Below are 22,129 nucleotides of genomic sequence, written 5' to 3' on the forward strand. Positions count from 1 at the left end.
AATGTGAATTCTGGCTCGATCAGGTATCCTTTCTGGGTCACATCATTTCCAAGGATGGTATCATGGTAGACTCCAGTAAGATAGAGGTTGTGAGTAACTAGAAAAGACCTAAGAACGCCAGTGAAATCAGAAGTTTTATGGGGCTAGCGGGCTATTATAGAAAATTCGTAGAGGATTTCTCCAGGATAGCCTCCCCACTGACAGCTCTCACCAGGAAGAACAGAAAATTTCAGTGGACAGAGGACTATGAGAACAGCTTCATGGAGCTCAAAAGAAGATTGACCAGTGCACCCATTCTAACTCTGCCAGAAAACACAGACAGCTTTGATATTTACAGTGATGCCTCTAAATTGGGACTAGGAGCAGTACTGATGCAAAATGGCAGGGTGATCGCCTATGCCTCTAGACAACTCAGGGACTATGAGAGGAACTACCCTACTCACGACCTGGAGCTTGCAGTAGTTGTCTTCGCCCTCAAAATTTGGAGACATTACTTGTTTAGAGCTCAGTGCAGAGTGTATACAGATCATCAGAGTCTGAAGTACTTCTTCACTCAGAAGGATCTGTATATGCGACAGCGTAGATGGCTCGAGCTGGTCAAAGACTACGACATAGACATCCTCTACCACCTAATAAAGGCCAATAAGGTGGCAGACGCACTTGGCAGGAAGTCCAGTGCCACCTTACTATCCCTAGCAGCCATGTCACCGCCCCTACAAAAAGAGATTACAGATTTCAGACTCGAACTTATAGTTGGACAGCTCTCTACTATGACGTTAGTATCCACCCTGCTTGGTGACATTCAGACAGCTCAGGATCAGGACCCTGAAATTCAGAAAATCAAGCAAGGGTTAGCAGAATCAAAAAGTGGAGAGTTCAGAGTATCCGATAGTGGGGTATTGCATTTTGGTGACAGACTATGCGTTCCGGATCAGGAGGAACTACGGAGGAAGATCCTAGACGAGGCTCACAGGACTCCTTATGCGATGCATCCTGGTTCCACCAAGATGTACCAAGACCTAAAGAAACATTTTTGGTGGCCTGGAATGAAAAGAGACATCGCTAGATATGTCAGTACCTGTCTGACCTGCCAGAGGGTCAAGGCAGAACACCAGAGACCAGGAGGAGTTCTGCAGCCTATTCAGATTCCAGAATGGAAGTGGGAAGATATTTCCATGAATTTCATAGTGGGATTGCCCAAAACCACGAATGGTTTTGATACCATCTGGGTAATAGTCGACAGATTGACTAAATCAGCCCACTTCTTAGCTATCAGGATATCCTACTCCATGGAGTAACTAGCTCAGTTGTATCTCAAGGAGATTGTCAGACTTCATGGAGTTCCATGGACCATTATATCAGACAGAGACAGTAGATTCACGTCACACTTCTGGGAGTGTGTACAATCAGCATTGGGCACCAGGTTAAAGTTTAGCACAGCTTTCCATCCTCAGACAGATGGTCAAACGAAGCGAGTAAATCAAGTACTCGAAGATATGCCCCGAGCATGTGCCCTAGACTTCAAGGGAAGTTGGTGCAAATATCTGTGTTTAGTAGAATTTGCATACAACAATAGCTATCAGGCCACTATCGGTATGGCACCCTACGAGGCTCTTTACGGACGGAGGTGTAGATCTCCACTATGCTAGTATGAAAGTGGTGAACAGAAAGAACTAGAACTTCAGACAGATCTAGTAGCAGATACCACCGCAGCTATACAACAGATCCGCCAGAGGATAGAGACAGCTCAGAGCCGCCAGAAAAGCTATGCTGATACACGGCGCTGACCCTTAGAGTTTTCAGTTGGGGAAACAGTATTCCTCCGAGTAGCTCCCATGAAGGGAGTAATGCATTTTGAGAAGAAGGGAAAATTAAGTCCTAGATATGTGGGACCATACCTTATCAGTAGAAGAGTTGGCAAGGTAGCATATGAGTTAGAGCTACCCCAGGAGATGTCAGCTATCCATAACGTATTTCATGTTTCTATGCTGAAGAAGCATATCCCAGATGCCACCCAGGTGATTGAGCCCCAGTCGGTACAAGTCCGCGAAGACCTCAGCTATGACAGTCGGCCTATTCAGATAATAAACTGAGCAGTTAAGAAATTGCGGAATAAGGAGGTACCGTTAGTAAAAGTTATTTGGCAAAATCACATAACAGAAAAGACAACTTGGGAGACAGAAGCTAGTATGAGGCAGAAGTACCCAGAGTTATTCTAAGTTCGAGGACGAACTTTTTATAAGGTATGGGGGATTGTAATGCCCAAAAATTCTCAAATCAATTTTAGAAATATTCTATGATTTTTTTGGAATTTTAGAATATTTTTTTATAGAATTTTTGGAGTAGCAGAAGTAGCAAAATTAAATAAAAACATAAAACAGCCTAAGCGGGAATTGAACCCGAGACCTATTAGACCCTACGACTTATAGATGACTCTAGTAACCAAGGGGCCCTAGCAGGGGTGTGCTGAAAGAAAAGGAGAGAGATTATATTTATGATCTAGTTGGGTTGTATTTATCACTTAATATAAATAGGGAATTTAAGTGGGAGATTTTATTTTCTGAACGACAACTTCTCCTCACCCTCAAACCCTCACCGCCGAACCTCTCTCTCTTCACCCTCTCGGCGCACAAGCCCAAGGAAACCTAGGGTTCCATCCCTAGGGACATAGGAGCACCTTTCGGCGACGTCGTCGATACGAGGACGCTCCTCTCCGCGAGAAGAACGCATAGACGTAAGAAGATCGCCGAAGAGATCTTCTTCTCCGGAAATCTAGCGATCGGATTGTAAGAAAACTTAGCGCAGGATGTAAGTAACCCCTCACCTATAGTATAAGTAGCTAACTGCATGCTTTTATGTCCTTAGTTCACTCTTATATTCTTAGTGCAGCCATATGTAGAGTTAGAGCACACCAAGTGTTCGATAAAATGTCTAGGACAGTAAAAGTTATAGTAGGCATTTTAATAGCTCAATTAAATGCCATAGAAGCATTTTAAATAGCATGCTTAACCTTGTTTCAGTTATATGGGACTACGGTCCAGTGGGTGGGCTCCCATAGTCGCCTCTAGGATCAGATAACCTAGTTCTAGGTTCAGATAACCTAGTCAGACAAGACAAAATAATTAGATTAAAAATCAGTATTTTACTTTATCAATGGCACTGTACTGGACTTCAGTTGTCCTTGGGTTGGACTCCCATTGTCGTCCCTAGGTTTAGATAACCTAGTAACCCTACTAGATTCGGGACTTGCTACCTCGGGCCTAGTTAGGGATGCGCGCATAGCAAGTACAATTGCCGGGCCCATCAGCAGCATGTTTATTATTTTTATCTATCTATCAAAATAGTTTTCAAACTTCACAAACCAGATATGTGAATACAGCTTATCTTCAATTTAGTTTCTTGTTGTTATAATACATAGCCTAGCTTATGTATCGATTTAGTTAGCTTGTTGATACAATGATTAGCTTTTTGTTCAGTAATTGTTTAGCATGACTTAATTGTCGATATGCCATGTTTTAGCACTTACAACATGATCATCAGCATGTACTTCAAATAGCATCTTTTGAAAGCATGATTTCATCGAATGCATATTTTGTGAGGTAGATTGTTTCTTACTAAGCTCCCAAGCTTATAGTTTCCCTTTTTCCTTATGCTGCAGATAAAGGTAAAGGGAAGATGGAATAATGGAGGCTGGAGGACAATGCAACCAGATGTGTGTGAGAAGGAACTTGGAATAAAGATTTTTGGGAACTAGCAAACCTTAAAACTTAGTATTTCCTTATGTTGTTGCTTTTCTGCACTTTTAGGATGTTAAGTAACATGAATTGCAAAACTATGTGTTATACCCTGCTTAGACAGCTAATTGTCTTGTCATTAGATAGCAAAATATGAGTAATGTCATGTTAGCGTATTTTGTTAAGCTTGTAGTTGAGTTCTGTATGAGTTCGTATGGGATTTCAGTGAAATCAGACACCCCAATTGATCAGCCGATCGATTGGGAAGTAATTCCCCGCGAACAGAGAGCAGCTGAGTCGATTAGCTGGTCGATTGAGAAGTCCTCGATCGATCAGCCGATCGATTGAAACGCGACTTTCGCGTACAGTGAACTGTAGAATCGATCAGCTGATTGATTGAGATTTCTCGATCGATCAGCCGATCGAATGGGTGAACTCCCCGCGTACAGAATGCCTCTGAATCGATTATCGGATCGATTGGCCAGGCTGGATCGATCAGCCGATCGATTCAGAATTGACCTCCGTGCACAGTAGCACGTTGAATCGATCAGTGGATCGATCAAATAACTCCAATCGATCAGCTGATCGATTGGAAAGTTTGATTTCAGCTTTTTGATTAAATAGAAAGTTTAGGTCCCCTTCCTTAGCATATGTACAACTTCAGAAGTGTATTCTGAATATAAATTTCAGATTTTATAGCAAATAGCATAGAGTTTTAATTAGTTCAGCTTTTCCGCACCGTAATATTCAGTGATAGTCCAAGAATAGTTAGCATAATGTAACCCCCGGCCTTACAGCCTAGTCAGTAGAAGGCGGGTCGTTACAGGACTATTTGAGGACCAAAGGCGCAGTGAAAAAAGAAGCAAGATAGATGCGATGACTAGACCCGATGGTAGAGGCTAAAGATGGCAACATCTAGGGTTGATGGCACACGGAGGACAGCTATGGATAAAGGCCATAATAGTTGAAAAATTATTTTTCTTATTTATTACCTTTTATGTTGTGTGTGCTTGTGTTTGTGTGCTTATGTGCATGTTAAAATTTTTCGTTCTAAATAACTAAGTGGGAGACGAATTTATTTAAATTCCACAGTCTCCATTATTGGTTTGTAAGTGATGTTGGGTTTTTCGGGCCGCAAAAACCGCTTTTTGCGTTGCGGAAACCCTGAAACCCCTATGCCATGGATCCGTGCGAAGAAATAAAATTTCGAAAAACATTCACGTACGAGTTTCTAAGCCTAGATCTACACAGCCTAGATCTACACTAGATCTACAAGGAAGAAAGGTTACCCTTGATGCGAAGCCCTTGCGTATCCCGCTCGTCCAAGTGATGCTGGATCTCGAGGTTGTGAAGTGTACAACCCTCTATGTGTATCCACACGAACAAGTCGATGGAGAGAACCTCTAAGGATGTTCTAGCAACCTTAGAAGATCAGTAACCATGGAGGAGAGGGTGAGAAGAGAAGAGCTTGAGGAAGAAGATGGGAGTTTCAACACAAAATGAAACTTACCCCTTGAATGAAAGTGGCCGGCCACTTTTGAGTGGTTTGTAACCTCCATGGGATGCCAAGAGTCACAACTCTTGGTAACTCCCATGAGGTGACATTCCACTTAAGCAACCATGATGATGTGGAGCATCATCATTGGCCCACTTAATGCCAACTCACCAATGAGGTGGCAAATGGTCAAGTCAAACTTGACCCTTCATCTTCCTCTCAAGTCAAGTCAAACTTGACCACTTCTCTCCCATGGTTGATCAAATCTAACCATTGGTTTAAGTCAATTTTAATTTAATAAATCTCTATTCATTAAATTAAATTGATTCAATGAGTCTAAGTCCAAATTAGACTCATTTAATACATGAACCGAATTGAGTCCAACTCAATTAGCCTAATTTGGATTACTCTTAATCCAATTTGGTTCATCACATGAACCTAATCCTTTAGGTTCATCAAATGAACCTAATCTCCATCTAATTATCCTTTGTGTGTGACCCTATAGGTTCTTGTAACGTTGGCAATGCTCCTAAACCCATTTAGAAGCATAAGTAATGAGCGGTATCTTGCAACACATCATTACTACCCAAGTTACAAGAATGTTGAGATCCAACATCACCTTGTGACTACTAATTGTGACTCCTCACAATATATGACAAGTATCTTTCTATCCTTGACATCTAGATTGATCAATGTGAGGCATAGACAGTGTCATTCTCTAATCAATCTAAATCTTGAACTCCAAGTAGACTCACTCAATCAAATGAGCTCAATATCTTATATTGACTCATTTGGGCATGGCCATGCACTTAGTGGTCTCACTCTATCAAGAATATCGATGTCTCTCCCGTCATATAAGAGGGATAGATCCCATCTACATCACTCGCATCCCTCCGCATAATTTGTTACATACGCAGCAATTGCCTTTATAGTCCACCCAGTTACGGGTGACGTTTGACGAAGCCAAAGTACGTAACTCCTTATGTAGGGAACCATAGTGACTTCAGGTCCAAGGACTAGTAGTCATACTAATAGCCACATGAGAAAGTATATGACACTCATATAATGATCCATGATACTTTCTCATGGCGGGTCATTCAGTATATATTCTCCAATGCATACCCATGTGTCAACTTGATATCTCCATATCCATGACTTGTGAGATCAAATCATCGAGTTGACCTACATGCTAGTCTCGTCGCATTAACATTGTCCCTGAATGCTAATACTCGACTAGGAATGATTAAGAGTAGTGTTCCCTGTATCATCTCACTATCGATTCAACCAATCGATTGATATAGGTAAGAACCTTCTACTCAAGGACACTATTATACTTAGTTATTTGGCACCAATACAAGTATAATAACTAAAACAAATGCCTTTATTTATATATAGAAGAATATGATATAATGAGTCCATACAATTGTTAGGATCGTCGTACTCGGCTAGAGAGGGGGGTGTGAATAGCCGCCCCAAATTCTTCGCGTTTCTTCCTACGATTAGGGTTAGCGCAGTGGAAATAACTAAATAGAAACGCAAAAAGGAAAGATCAAACCTCAAACTCGAACTCGACGATGTAACGAGGTTCGGAGATGAAACTCCTACTCCTCGGCGTGTCCGTAAGGTGGACGAAGCCTATCAATCCGTCGGTGGATGAGTCCCCGGAAAAACGGCTAATAAGAACACTCCTTCTGGGTGGAGAAACCTCGCCACAATAGCTTGCAACAGCAATATGGAAATACAAAGAAGAGCAAGAACAAAATACACAATGAATGTACAAAACAAAGCTTGCCTTCTCGTCGACTGAAGTCCCGGATGAAGCACCAACTTCACGGATGAATGCCAACAAGCAACTTAGTCAAAGAAGCTCACCCGAAGCTTCGGAGCTCAGCTTTCAGAAGAAGGAGGAGAGCGCTCTGTAGAAGCCCTTAAACTCCTTTTATAACCTGCACTCACCTACGAAGAAGAAGCCAGAAGACAGCAGAAGACAGAAGACCGTTGTGAGCCAACGGATAGTTCTGGACTGATCAGGCTGAAGCCTGATCGGTCCAGGGCACCTCTGATCGGTCCTGGGGACCGATCAGGCCCCAGTCTGATCGGTCCCTGGACCTATCAGCCTTTCTCCTTCTTCTCTTCTGTTTGCTTCCTGATCGGTCTTCAGACCGATCAGATAACCCACAAAAGCATTCTGTTTGGTTACTGATCGGTCACCAGACCGATCAGCCGTATCACTGGATCGGTCCCCAGATCGATCCAGAGCTTGGTTTTTCCCAATACCAAGTCCCAAGTCTCCCACACCAACATCCGGTCAACCTTGACCTGTTGGTACATCATGCTTAGCATCTGGTCACTCCCTTGACCTGCTAAGACTCCCCACCAAGTGTCCGGTCAATCCCTTTGACCCACTTGGTCTTTCCAACACCAGATGTCCGATCACCCTTGATCCATCTGGATTTTTCCCTTGTCCGGCTTCACTCACCAGGACTTCCCAACTGCCTAGCTTCACTCACTAGGACTTTCCCTTGCCTGGCTTCACTCACCAGGACTTTCCAACTGCCTGGCTTCACTCACCAGGACTTCCCAACTGCCTAGCTTCACTCACTAGGACTTTCCGACTGCCTGGCTTCACTCACCAGGACTTCCACCAACTGCCTGGCTTCACTCACCAGGACTTTCACTTTCACCTAGCTTCACTCACTAGGATTTTCACCTGGCTTCACTCACCAGGACTTCCTAACTGCCTGGCTTCACTCACCAGGACTTTTCGAACTGCCTGGCTTCACTCACCAGGACTTTTCGAACTGCCTGGTTTCACTCACCAGGACTTTCCGAACTGCCTAAGATCCCAGTTAGGACTTCCCAGTCAAGTATCCGATCAACCTTGACCTACTTGACTCTTCTTCATCCAACCTGATCAGACCCTGATCAGTATCTCTCCGCATGGACAACTGCACCTGCATTATCCATGTCTATATGTCTTTCTGTATTGTCAAACATCGAAACCATGACCAAGGTTTACGCTTGGTCAAGGTCAACCTTGACCTACTGGAAATTGTATACTTAGTTATTTGGCACCAATACAAGTATAATAACTAAAACAAATGCCTTTATTTATATATAGAAGAATATGATATAATGAGTCCATACAATAATCATCAAATGATTGGCTCTAGGGCTCTAACTAACAATCTCCCACTAGCACTAGTGTCAATCAGTGTAGGCTCTAAGGCCTAATGACCTAGTGTGACCATCATGCTTTCTCTGTGTCAAAGCCTTGGTCAAGGGATCTGCGATGTTAGCCTCTGTGGGTACTCTGCAAATCTTCACATCTCCTCTATCGATGATCTCTCGAATGAGATGGAAGCGCCGTAGTATGTGTTTGGTCCGCTGGTGTGAGCGAGGTTCCTTCGCCTGTGCTATAGCTCCATTGTTGTCACAATAGAGCACAATAGGGTCAGCAATGCTAGGAACCACCCCAAGTTCAGTGATGAACTTGCGGATCCAAACTGCCTCCTTTGTTGCTTCTGATGCAGCAATATACTCGGCCTCTGTTGTAGAATCAGCGACTGTGTCCTGCTTCGAACTCTTCCAGCTCACAGCACCACCATTTATGCAAAACACGAACCCTGACTGCGATCGATAATCATCCTGGTCGGTCTGGAAGCTGGCATCACTGTAACCCTTTACAGCTAGCTCATCATCGCCTCCATATATCAAGAAATATTCTTTAGTCCTTCTTAAGTACTTAACAATATTCTTGACTGCTATCCAGTGACTTTCACCTGGATCTGACTGGTATCTGCTCGTCATACTAAAAGCATACGAGACATCAGGACGAGTACATAGCATGGCGTACATGATAGATCCTATGGCTGAGGCATAAGGGATCTGATCCATGCGGTCTCTCTCCTCTCTAGAAGAGGGGCCTTGAGTCTTCGAAAGACTCACACCATGTGACATCGGTAGAAAACCCTTCTTGGAGTTCTGCATGGCAAACCGTAGGAGTACCTTGTCAATATATGTACTCTGACTTAGGCCAACCAATCTCTTAGATCTATCTCTATAGATCTGTATGCCTAGAATGCGAGATGCTTCACCTAAGTGCTTCGTTGATAAACAACTCCCTAGCCAGGTCTTGACAGACTGAAGCAAAGGGATGTCACCCCCAATGAGTAGTATGTCATCCACATACAATATAAGGAAGACAACTGTGTTCCCTACAACCTTCTTGTAGACACAAGGCTCATCTTCATTCTTGATGAAACTAAACTGTTTGATCGCATCATCGAATCAAAGATTCCAGCTCCGAGAAGCTTGCTTTAGTCCATAAATGGACCTATGCAGCTTGCATACTCTGCTAGTATGCTGTGGATCTACAAAACCCTCAGATGGTGTCATGTACACATCCTTGAGTAGGTTTCCATTCAGAAACGCAGTTTTGACATCCATCTGCCATATCTCATAGTCATGATATGCTGCAATAGCAAGCATGATCTGAATGGACTTAAACATCGCTACTGGAGAAAAAGTTTCATCATAGTCAATACCATAAATTTGTTTGAAACCTTTAGCTACCAAGCGACCCTTATAGATAAGTCCATCCATGTCAGTCGTTCTCTTAAAGACCCACTTACACCCAATGGGCTTTACCCCTTCAGGTGGATCAACCAAAGTCCATACTTGGTTGGTGTACATGGATTCCATCTCGGATCTCATGGCCTCTAGCCATTTCTCAAAATCTGGTCTCACCACAGCTTCCTGATAGGTGGTAGGATCATCCTCTATGAGCACAACGTCATCATGGTCAGACAAGAGAAATGAGTATCTCTCAGGCTGACGACGTACCCTATCAGACCTGCGAAGAGGTATGTCTACTTGAACTGGTTGTTGTTCCTCAACTCCTTGTGGAACAACATCATCCACAACACTTTGTGGTTCTAGTTTAACTTCCATCGAGGCTTCAGTGCTATTGTTCGCATCTTGAACTTCTTCAAGATCGAACGTACTCCCACTAGTCTTTCTAGAAACAAAATATCTTTCTAGAAATACCCCAGTCTTTGCCACAACTACCTTGTGTTGACTGGGAATGTAGAAGTAATATCCCTTAGTTTCCTTGGGATATCCAATGAAATAGCACTTATCATATTTGGGTCCCATTTTGTCTTAGACTTAACGTCTAACGTAAGCCTCACAACCCCAAATCCTCATAAAAGACACCTAGGCATCTCTCCCAGTCCATATCCTATATGGTGTCTTTATCACGGCCTTGGATGGAACTCGGTTGAGTATAAAAGCTGCCGTGTCTAGAGCATAGCCCCAAAGAAATGTAGGAAGATATGTGTGACTCATCATAGACCGTACCATATCTAATAGGGTACGATTCCTCCTTTCGGATACACCATTCCACTATGGTGTTCCAGGAGGAGTGAGTTGGGATAGGATCCCACACTCAGCTAGATAGTCACGAAACTCATGGCTAAGGTATTCACCACCTCGATCTGATCGAAGTATCTTAATACTCTTACCAAGCTAGTTTTGTACTTCATTCTTGAATTCTTTGAAATTTTCAAAGGATTCAGACTTATGTGTCATCAAGTATACATAACCATATCTACTGAAGTCATCAGTAAATGTAATAAAGCACCTATAACCACCTCTAGCAGCGACATTGAAAGGGCCACATACATCACTATGTATAAGACCTAACAAGTCAATCGCTCTCTCACTATGTCCACTAAAGGGAGTCTTGGTCATCTTGCCTAGTAGGCATGAATCGCATGTCTCATATGATTTAAAATCAAATGAGTCCAGCAATCCATCTTTATGGAGCTGGGATAAGCGTTTGTCATTTATATGACTTAAGCAACAGTGCCAGAGATAGATTTGGTTCATGTCATTTGACTTGAACCTCTTGGTACTTATGTTATAGATAGGGTTCTCAAGCTCTAGAATATAAAGTTCGTTCATCAGAGGTGCACTACAATAGAACATATCATTTAAATAAACTGAATAATATTTGTTCTTTATTATAAATAAAAAACCTTTCTTGTCTAAACAAGAAACTAAAATTATGTTCTTAGTCAAGGCAAGCACATAACAACATTCATCTAATTCTAGTACAAGCCCAGAGGGTAGAGATAGATAGTAAGTTCCTACAACAACAGCAGCAACTCGTGCTCCATTGCCTACTCGTAGGTCTATCTCGCCCTTCGTCAATGCTATGCTATTTCTCAGCGCTTGTACATTAATACAAATGTGAGAAGCACATCCGGTATCTAATACCCACGATGAAGAAATAGAGAGGTTGACTTCTATAACATGTATACCTAAAGTAGAAATCTTATTTCTCTTCTTCTTAAGATCTTCCAGGTATCCTATGCAGTTCCTCTTCCAGTGCCCTGCTTGTCCTTGATACAGTTGACGAAGATATTCAACCATATCATAAGCATCCATCAACTCGTGTTGCTTCTAAAGCTTAGAGTTCATGGTTGCGAGCATGAGACAAGACACATCTAATGCATCATCTTGATGCTTCTTGTAAGCATCTCGGTCAGCTCGCGTGGCAGTGGCAGGTGGTGCCTCTGGAATGGGCTACTCCAGAACGTACAGTTTACATTCTTGTGTGAGAACAATTCTCAGATTCCTGTACCAGTCCAAGAAATTAGTTCCGTTGAGCTTGTCCTTCTTAAGGACAGAACGCAGGGAGAAAGAGTTCGTGTTTGACGTCATGGTTATCTACAATAGAAATTGCAGAAAATAAATAAACATCATATTCTAGTAATCATTTAATTAGGCCTTTTAATTAAATGATGCTCCCACTGACTTCTATAATTCATGTGGGACAAGATCCACATTATACTACACCTTGAGTTAGCTTTGGCTAAATCGCCCAAGACTTAGTATGATCGGTAGGTAACAATTTACCAATTATATCTCTATGCAACTCTTGTTTATAGGATCAAGATCCGCATTTATATTAAAACTCAAGTTAGCTTTGGCTAATACGCCCAAGAGTTAATATAAATGTGATTTTGACCTATCTACCAATCATTGGAAAATGTCTATAGTTAAACTCGATCCAATTGAGTTAACTAGTTACTCAATCTAATTGAGTTGTACTCACCCATGCGTTGATAGGCGGGACCAAGATTGTCCCTCCGTACCCTACCAAGATAATATGTGTTGCTCTGCTTTGGCAGATTCAACAACACATGTGATTGAGGTAGTGATAGGTATCACGGCATGGTAGGCATTTGAGTTGACGTGATTGAGATCTAATCTAATCGATAGGGTGCATCTTGTACACGATTTAGATCTAATCTAATCGTTAAGGCGCTAATTAATTACTATACTAGCATGCATCACATATACACACACAAGCAATTAATTAAATTATTTGTGATTAGTCATGGCCCTACTATGATCTTCTCGAGCCAATGAGAAGATTGGATGGTCAACCTAGGGTCAACAGCTTCTCAAGCTCCTCCCTTTGATCACCTTGTGTTGCTCGCGCCCTCCTCGTAACTCCGTCTCGAGTGAACCTTCCACCGCTCTAATTTTGTACATTATAATTTTGAAACTCGAGTTACATTCGAGTCTAAACTAATTTACAACAAGAATAAAAGAGAGGCACAACGCGCAGGTCGCATATCAAGTATACAGCACACACAACACAAATGACGGTGCGCAGGCCGTAATATGAATTCCAACACAATTTTTTTAAATCTGATTTGGGTCTTTTGGGCCATGACTATTACAAAATAATATATAATTTTAAATTATGTATTTTTTATAATTTTCTGTAATTTTTACTACAATTTTTTACAATTTTTATGAGTAAAATTCCCGGCGGTTCCGTTTAGCGGGTTTTCGAGCACAATTGCGGAACGAAGCCCCTTGCGGGGTCAGGGGCAGCACCCCTACCCACGATATAACCATCACGATTGTTCCTTAGCGATCCTACAATGCCTTAGCCCGCTGTCCCAAAAAGATTTGGGGCGAAACCTTGCCGTTTCGGAAAAATCTTCTCGGTAGCCGAAGCCTACAAGTGTCTAAACACTTGTGCTTCGCTTCTACGAGAAAAATACCCATAAAAACTATAAAAATAGGAAATTCACAGAATATTAAAGAACTGATATTTTCATAAAAATACAAATTAAACTCATACAAGACTTCGCACGTGGCTCTGATACCACTGTTGGATTTTTCGGGCCGCAAAAACCACTTTTTGCATTGCGGAAACCCCGAAACCCCCATGCCACGGATCCATGCGAAGAAATAAAATTTTGAAAAACATTCACATACGAGTTTCTAAGCCTAGATCTACACTAGATCTACAAGGAAGAAAGGTTACCCTTGATGCGAAGCCCTTCACATATCCCGCTCGTCCAAGTGATGCTGGATCTCGAGGTTGTCAAGTGTACAACCCTCTATGTGTATCCACACGAACAAGTCGATGGAGAGAACCTCTAAAGATGTTCTAGCAACCTTAGAAGATCAGTAACCATGGAGGAGAGGGAGAGAAGAGAAGAGCTTGAGGAAGAAGATGGGAGTTTCAACACAAAATGAAACTTACCCCTTGAATGAAAGTGGTCGGCCACTTTTGAGTGGTTTGTAACCTCCATGGGATGCCAAGAGTCACAACTCTTGGTAACTCCTATGAGGTGGTATTCCACTTAAGTAACCATGATGATGTGGAGCATCATCATTGGCCCACTTAATGCCAACTCACCAATGAGGTGGCAAATGGTCAAGTCAAACTTGACCCTTCATCTTCCTCTCAAGTCAAGTCAAACTTGACCACTTCTCTCCCTTGGTTGATCAAATCTAACCATTAGTTCAAGTCAATTTTAATTTAATGAATCTCTATTCATTGAATTAAATTGATTCAATGAGTCTAAGTCCAAATTAGACTCATTTAATACAAGAACCAAATTGAGTCCAACTCAATTAGCCTAATTTGGATTACTCTTAATCCAATTTGGTTCATCACATGAACCTAATCCTTTAGGTTCATCAAATGAACCTAATCTACATCTAATTGTCCTTTGTGTGTGACCCTATAGGTTCTTGTAGCGTTGGCAATGCTCCTAAACCCATTTAGAAGCATAAGTAATGAGCGGTATCTAACAACACATCATTACTACCCAAGTTACAAGAATGTTGAGAGCCAACATCACCTTGTGACTACTAATTGTGACTCCTCACAATATATGACAAGTGTCCTTCTATCCTTGACATCTAGATTGATCAATGTGAGGCATAGACCGTGTCATCCTTTAATCAATCTAAATCTTGAACTCCAAGTAGACTCACTCAATCAAATGAGCTCAATATCTTATATTGACTCATTTGGGCATGACCATACACTTAGTGGTCTCACTCTATCAAGAATATCGATGTCTCTCCCGTCATATAGGAGGGATAGATCCCATCTACATCACTCGCATCCCTCCGTATAATTTGTTACATACGCAGCAATCGCCTTTATAGTCCACCCAGTTACGGGTGACGTTTGACGAAGCCAAAGTACGTAACTCCTTATGTAGGGAACCATGGTGACTTCAGGTCCAAGGACTAGTAGTCATACTAATAGCCACATGAGAAAGTATATGACACTCATATAATGATCCATGATACTTTCTCATGGCGGGTCATTCAGTATACATTCTCCAATGCATACCCATGTGTCAACTTAATATCTCCATATCCATGACTTGTGAGATCAAATCATTGAGTTGACCTACATGCTAGTCTCGTCGCATTAACATTGTCCGTGAATGCTAATACTCGACTAGGAATGATTAAGAGTAGTGTTCCCTATATCATCTCACTATCGATTCAACCAATCGATTGATATAAGTAAGAACCTTCTATTTAAGGACGCTATTATACTTAGTTATTTGGCACCAATACAAGTAAGTATAATAACCAAAACAAATGCCTTTATTTATATATAGAAGAATATGATATAATGAGTCCATACAACAATCATTAAATGATTGGCTCTAGGGCTCTAACTAACAAGTGATGCATTTAAACTTACGCGTTGACTCTGAGTGCCTTCCTCCACATCGGATGAATTTGTTTGCGGATCACTAGATCAAACTTCCTTAATAGATGATTATAGAAAATTATTTAGGATGTGTGTGATCTTCTCCAACTGACGGGGCATAATTCTATTTAATGGACTTAGTATCAAGTAATGGTATACACTTAGGTACATTTAATAGTATCCTCTCCATCGGAGTCACTGCTATTATTTGTGTGACCGAAGAGAAATCAACTATTAATTTGTCATAAAGCTAGGTAAAACCCCCTCTTACAAATGTTTGAATTTGTATACGTCCACACTATCGTGGCATACAAAAATCATGGTATTTGAGGTAATTTTATTTGTCCTAAAGTTAGGTTGACAAAATAAAATTAATGGGTAAAACCTCCTCTTATAAATGATTGAATTTGTATACGTCCACACTATTGTGGCATACAAAATTCATGGTGTTTGAGGTAATTTTAGGTTGCCAAGATAATTAATGGGTAAGACCTCCTCTTACAAATGTTTGAATTTGTATACGTCCACACTATCGTGGCATACAAAATTCACGGTGTTTGAGGTGTTGGTGAATTTAAATGATATTATTTTGAGGAATCAATATTATTTTAAATTCCAAAGTTTTTGACCAAATATTTGATCGAAGACAGACCAACTATGAATTTTATTTATTATAAAGTTAGGTTGATAAGATAATTAAATTGATGGATAAAATCTCCTCTTACAAATGTTTGAATTTGTATACGCCCACACTAACGTGGCATACAAAATTCACAGGGATTTTAAGGTGTTGGTCTTGACCAAATATTTTGTGATTCTTAGGTTTTCAAATAGTTTTCAATTCCCTAGCTATTATACTAGAGAATAGACTTACTAGCCCAATTATAATGATTGGAAACAAAACTTAGACACTAAAGTGGACTATCCTCTCAGAAATGAGAATAATAAAGGTATATCTTATTAATTAGTTGTTGAAACATATTTAGTGGTGTTATCTACCGGTACCTGGTGTGTAGATACGAAAACCACTGATCATATATGCAATTCATTGCAGGGGTTCTAGGAAACCCGACAACTACATGAAGGAGAAATTGTAGGGGATGATCGGTGGCCAGCTTGAAGGGGGGTTGGATAGACGACACCCCCAAATACTCGCTTCTTCCTACACTTGTTAGCTTGCGCAGTGGAATACAAACAAAACAAACAAGCTAAACACTAAAGGAAATACAAAGACTAAGAAAGAATAAGCAAACCGCTAACACGTCGATGTAACGTGGTTCGGAGATAGCTTGCTCCTACTCCACGGCTGTCCGTAAGGTGGACGATCCCTCAATCCGTCGGTGGATTAGTCCTCAACAAACTCCGGCTAGCTCAAACCTCCTTGTGGGTGGAGAAACCTCACCACAAACTCACCAAGCCCTCTTGGACACAAGGGAAACTCTTGAGCACTTGTAGACTGCTAATTAGACTTTAACCAAGTCCAATTTCATCAACTATAACTAAGCTCCCAAGCTTTGATTATATAAGATGCGGGTTGAAACCCCTCCTACCAGTCGACTGCTAAAACATGCAGTCGACAACTCTCTATGGAAATTCGACCGTTACATCCCAATAGTTCGATACCAGTCAACTGCTAAAACTAGCAATTGGCTGCTCCTCACTGACCGAACGAACAGAAGCATTCTGTTCACTCCCAGTCAACTGCATGGTCGACGTCGACTGCACCAGTCGACTGCTCAAACATGCAATCGACTACTACAGTAAAACCCTAAATCTAGGATTTTACCCCGAGTACAATCTCTCAGCACTCGGACCCTCACCCTTTTGACTCACTTGATGCTTCTTTGCAGCCTTGACCTCTTGCCTTCAAACCTACTTCCTTTGGCTCTCGTCCCTCGGATACATTCAAGCCCGTGGCTCGTCCCCAATGTCATCCTTCGCGTATGCCTCGAAGTCGCTTCCCTCGGCCCTTGTCCTCGCTGCCTTGTCCACGGTCCCTCGGATGCTCTATCCTTCACTGGACCCAAAGCCATCAACCTGAGTCACATGTGTATCCTGCATATCTGTACACTCACATACACATATCAAATAACAAGGGTGAACCTAACTTAAACCCTTTGCCCAAACACCAAAACACATGGTCCCACGGACCATTGGGATTACTCCAACAGAAATCACTGTTTACATGGGCAATGCTACAAAAGTAGCAGCTGTTGCAGTGAGAGATGTTTATAGGAATAAAATATTAGTTTTGAGAAATTGTCTTTACGTACCAAGTTTTAGAAAGAACTTGATTTCAAGATAAATATTCTGTTTCTTTTGATGGCAAAGTTGTTATCAAGAAGAATAGGGAAGTTATCTGTTCTAGTACATTGGTTGGTAATTTATATAATCTAAATCCAATAACTCCCACGATGCAATAATTGGAAATTAATAACACATTTTCTAGTTCTAATAAGAGAAAGCAACCTTCGGAAATGAACCAAACATATCTTTGGTATCTAAGGCTAGGTCATATTAACTTGAGTAGGATTCAAAGGTTAATAGCCGATGGACTTTTGGGTTCATTGGTGGTGGAAAAACTTTTCAACCTGCGAGTCTTGCTTGGAAGGAAAAATGACCAAACGACCTTTTAAGGCCAAGGGGTATAGAGCCAAAGATGTGTTGGAATTGGTTCATTCTAATTTGTGTGGACCCATGACTATCTGGGCAAGAGGTGGTTTTCGAATATTTCATCTCTTTTATAGACAACTATTCGAGATATGGGTACATTTACTTGATGCACCACAAGTTTGAGTACTTTGATAAGTTCAAAGATTACAAGGCTGATGTGGAAAAACATCATGGTAATAGTATCAAGACACTACAGTCTGATCGTGGTGGGAGTACCTCTTAGGAGAGTTTAGGAGTTACTTATCAGAGGTCAGGATTCAATCCCAGCTGTCTGCACCGGTTACACCCCAACAGAATGGTGTGGTAGAACAAAGGAATAGGACTCTTATGGAAATAGTTAGATCAATGATGAGTTATTCAGAATTACCAAATTCGTTTTGGGGGTATACTCTAGAAACGGCAGTGAACATAATACCTTCTAAGTTAGTACCCTCTACTCCCATAGAATTGTAGAATGGGCGTAAGCCTAAAGCATATTCGGATTTGGGGTAGTCCACCACATGTGCTGAAGGGAGACACTGATAAATTGGAATTACGAACATAAGTTCGCTTGTTTGTGGGTTATCCTAGAGAAACGAAAGGAGTTTTTATTTTATAGTCCTAAAATCAGAAGGTCATTGTTAGTACCAATGTCCAATTTTTAGAAGACGACTATATAATGAACCACAAGCTCATGAGTAAAATTGTTCTTGAATAAATAAGAGAAGACACATCTATTTTAGTATCAACAGTACAAGATGAGATATCACAAGAAACTGCAACACGTGTCACAAATGATGCACAATTACAAGCAGTGTCACGTCATAGTGGGAGGGTTGTTCGACAACTTCATAGATTCATGTTTTTGGGAGACTCTTCGAACTTGATCCCTGGTGAACATGAACCTGATCCCTGCACATATGATGAAGCACTCCAAGATAAAGATGCAGCATCTTGGCAAAGTGCAATGAACTCTGAAATAGAATCTATGTATTCTAATCAGGTCTGGGAGCTTGTAGAACCACTAAATGGTGTAAAAGCCATTGGATGTAAATGAGTCTACAAAAGAAAAGAGGGACAGATGGGAAGGTGGAAACCTTCAAAGTGAAGCTTGTTGCAAAAGGGTATACTCAGAAAAAGGAAATCGATTATGAGGAAACCTTTTCACCGGTAGTCATGCTTAAGTCTATCCGGATTTTTTTATCTATTACTGCTCATATGGAATATGAGATTTGGCAAATGGATGTCAAGACAGCTTTCCTTAATGGAAGTCTTGAAGAAAACATCCATATGAAGCAACCATAGGAATTCATTGCGAAAGGCAAAGAACATCTTGTATGTAAGCTCAATCGGTCTATTTATGGACTGAAGCAAGCTTCAAGATCTTGGAGCATCCAATTTAATGAAGTTATCCAGTCTTATGAATTCATTTAGTATCTGGATGAGTCTTGCGTATATAAGAAGAGTGACGGAAACGTGGTAGTATTTCTTGTACTATACATAGATGATATTTTGCTCATTGGCAAAAATGTTAAAATGTTGTCAAAAGTAAGGGTATGGTTATCCAAGTGTTTTGATATGAAGGACTTAGAAGAATGTGGACATATTCTTGGGATCAAAGTAATAAGATATCGCAAGAAAAGAATGTTGTCCTTATCCCAAGCTGCATACATCGATACTATCCTAGCTCGTTTTAGCATACAAAACTCCAAGAAAGGTTTCTTACCTTTTCGGCATGAAGTACCTTTATCTAAAGAGACGTCTCCTCAGACATCAAAGGAGATAGAGGAGATGAAGGTGGTTCCTTATGCTTCGGCTATAGGAAGCCTAATGTATGCAATGCTATGTACGAGACTGGATATCTGTTTTATCATGGTTATGGTTAGCAGATATCAAAGTCACCCAGGACCGAGACACTGGACTGTCGTAAAACATATATTAAAGTACCTGAGAAGGACAAGAGATTATATGCTAGTTTACAAGGAAGATAATTTGCTCCCTGTGGGTTACACAGATTCGGACAGAATGAGATAATAGTAAGTCAACCTCAGGGTTTTATGTTTACTTTAGGAGGTGAATCCATAACAATGGAGGAGTGTTAAGCAGAAATGCTTTTCAGACTCCACCATGAAAGCTGAGTATGTGGCAGCCTCTGAGGTAGCCAAAGAAGCTGTATGACTCAAAAACATTTTGATGGACTTAGATGTGATTCCTGGTTTGCCCAAAATTATCACAATTGATTGTGACAACAGTGGAGCAATTGTAAACTCGAAGGAACCACGAGCCCATAAGGTAAGTAAACACATTGAGTGCAAGTACCACCCGATACAAGACATCGTAAAATGAGGAGAAGTTGTTATCGCCAAGATTGCATCAGATGATAACCTGACAGATCCTTTCACTAAGGTCTTTCTGGCGAGAGCTTTTGATGAACATGTTGAGGGGATTAGAATCAGATATATGATAGCATATATGGCAGCATTGTCTTTTAGTATAAGTGGGAGATTATTAGGATGTATACTAAAAACCTAGCTTTTTGTATAAACATAAGAATCACATTGGTCAAATGACTACATTTATGTTAAATGTAGTTATCTATTTAATTTATATTGTAGATAACATGGTGTGTGGTGTCACACAGAAGATCATGTTATCAGTTCCTTATAAATTATAAATAGTAGCTCACAACCAAGATGGAATGGGGCAAACTATTAGAATTGTTGTAGTGTAATTTGGTATTAGTTTATCTTGACTATAAAATTACACTAGTACACTCTGAGTGTATTGAGCAGGACCATTTGAGGTTGTTCTTTTTATACTAACCGTAAAAAAAGAGCAGGACCTCTGTTATTATGGAAGTGCGTACTCTTAATCATGATATAATAACAAGCACGTATACTTAATATTTATTTCTTTAATTTATCAAAGGGTGAGATTTAGTTCGTTAAATCAATAGGCCCGATAAGTTGGAAATGATATTATTTATATGGTGTGTTGTTGATTATAGAATGAAACTGTATCCTAGTAATCTAGGTTGATGATGCCCCATTGAGGAGCTCATAAGGATTGTCATGTAAATCCTGCAGGTGGACCTAGTCCGGCATGACAATGAAGTTGAGTGGTACTACTCTTGGAGCTAGATATTAATTAAGTGAGTTGTCAATAACTCATTTAATTAATGGGCATTCAATATCTTAAACACAGGGAGATTAATGCACTCATGATATGAAGGAGCCCATAATGTATTTGGGATTGGTGCGGTAGTTCAATAATAATTCTTTAGTGGTATGAGTTATTATTGATGAACTTGAGTTGAGTGTTCGGGGCTAAAACAAGAAGCTCAAGCTCATCGGGAGACCAAAACTAATTTCTCCTCTCGGTCTTTGTTGTAGCCTCTATAAATCCTTGTATCCATAAAGTCCACTTCTTATCCAAGTAATGGGTCAGCCACATCCTTGCTTGGTGTAAGGGGGACAGCCAAGCATGGGCTTGGAAGCCAAAAGGTGGCCGGCCAAGCTTGGTGCCCAAGCTAGGGGCCGGCCACTAGAAAAGGAAAAAGAAGTTTTGTAAACAAAATTTTGTTAAATCTTTCCTTATTTGTAGTAATCTACAATGGTTAAAAGAGAGATTTTATTTTGTTAAAACCTTTCCTTTTTGTAGTTATCTACAATGGTTAAAAGAAAGATTTTAATTTTGTTAAAAACTTTCCTTTTATAGTCATCCTCATGGTTTTAAAAGAGAGTTTTAAAATTTTAAAATCTTTCCTTTTATAGCTATCTGCAAAGGATTAAAGAGATATTTTAATTTTGTTAAAATCTTTCCTTATTTGTAGTTATCTATAATGTTTAAAAGAGATATTTTAATTTTTGATAAAACTTTCCTTTTTGTAACCATGATTTAAAAAGAGAAGTTTTAATTAATCTTTCCTTTTGTAGTTGTCTACATGTTTTAAAAGAGAGAGATTAATTTTAAAACTTTCCTTTATTGTCATGTACAATAGGAAATTTAGAAAAGAGAGATTTTAATTGTTGTTAAAATTTTCTTTTTTAAAGGGAGGCTACAAATAAGGAAGTTTTAATTATGTTTAAAACTTTCCTTTTTTGCCTTGACCAAGGATTATAAAAGAGAAGGAGAAGGTGCCTCATGAGACACGCATAATTCTATTCTCTCCTCTCTTTTCCTTGGTGTGGCCGA

Source organism: Zingiber officinale, chromosome 11B (assembly GCF_018446385.1).
Source record: "Zingiber officinale cultivar Zhangliang chromosome 11B, Zo_v1.1, whole genome shotgun sequence".
Taxonomy (NCBI): domain Eukaryota; kingdom Viridiplantae; phylum Streptophyta; class Magnoliopsida; order Zingiberales; family Zingiberaceae; genus Zingiber; species Zingiber officinale.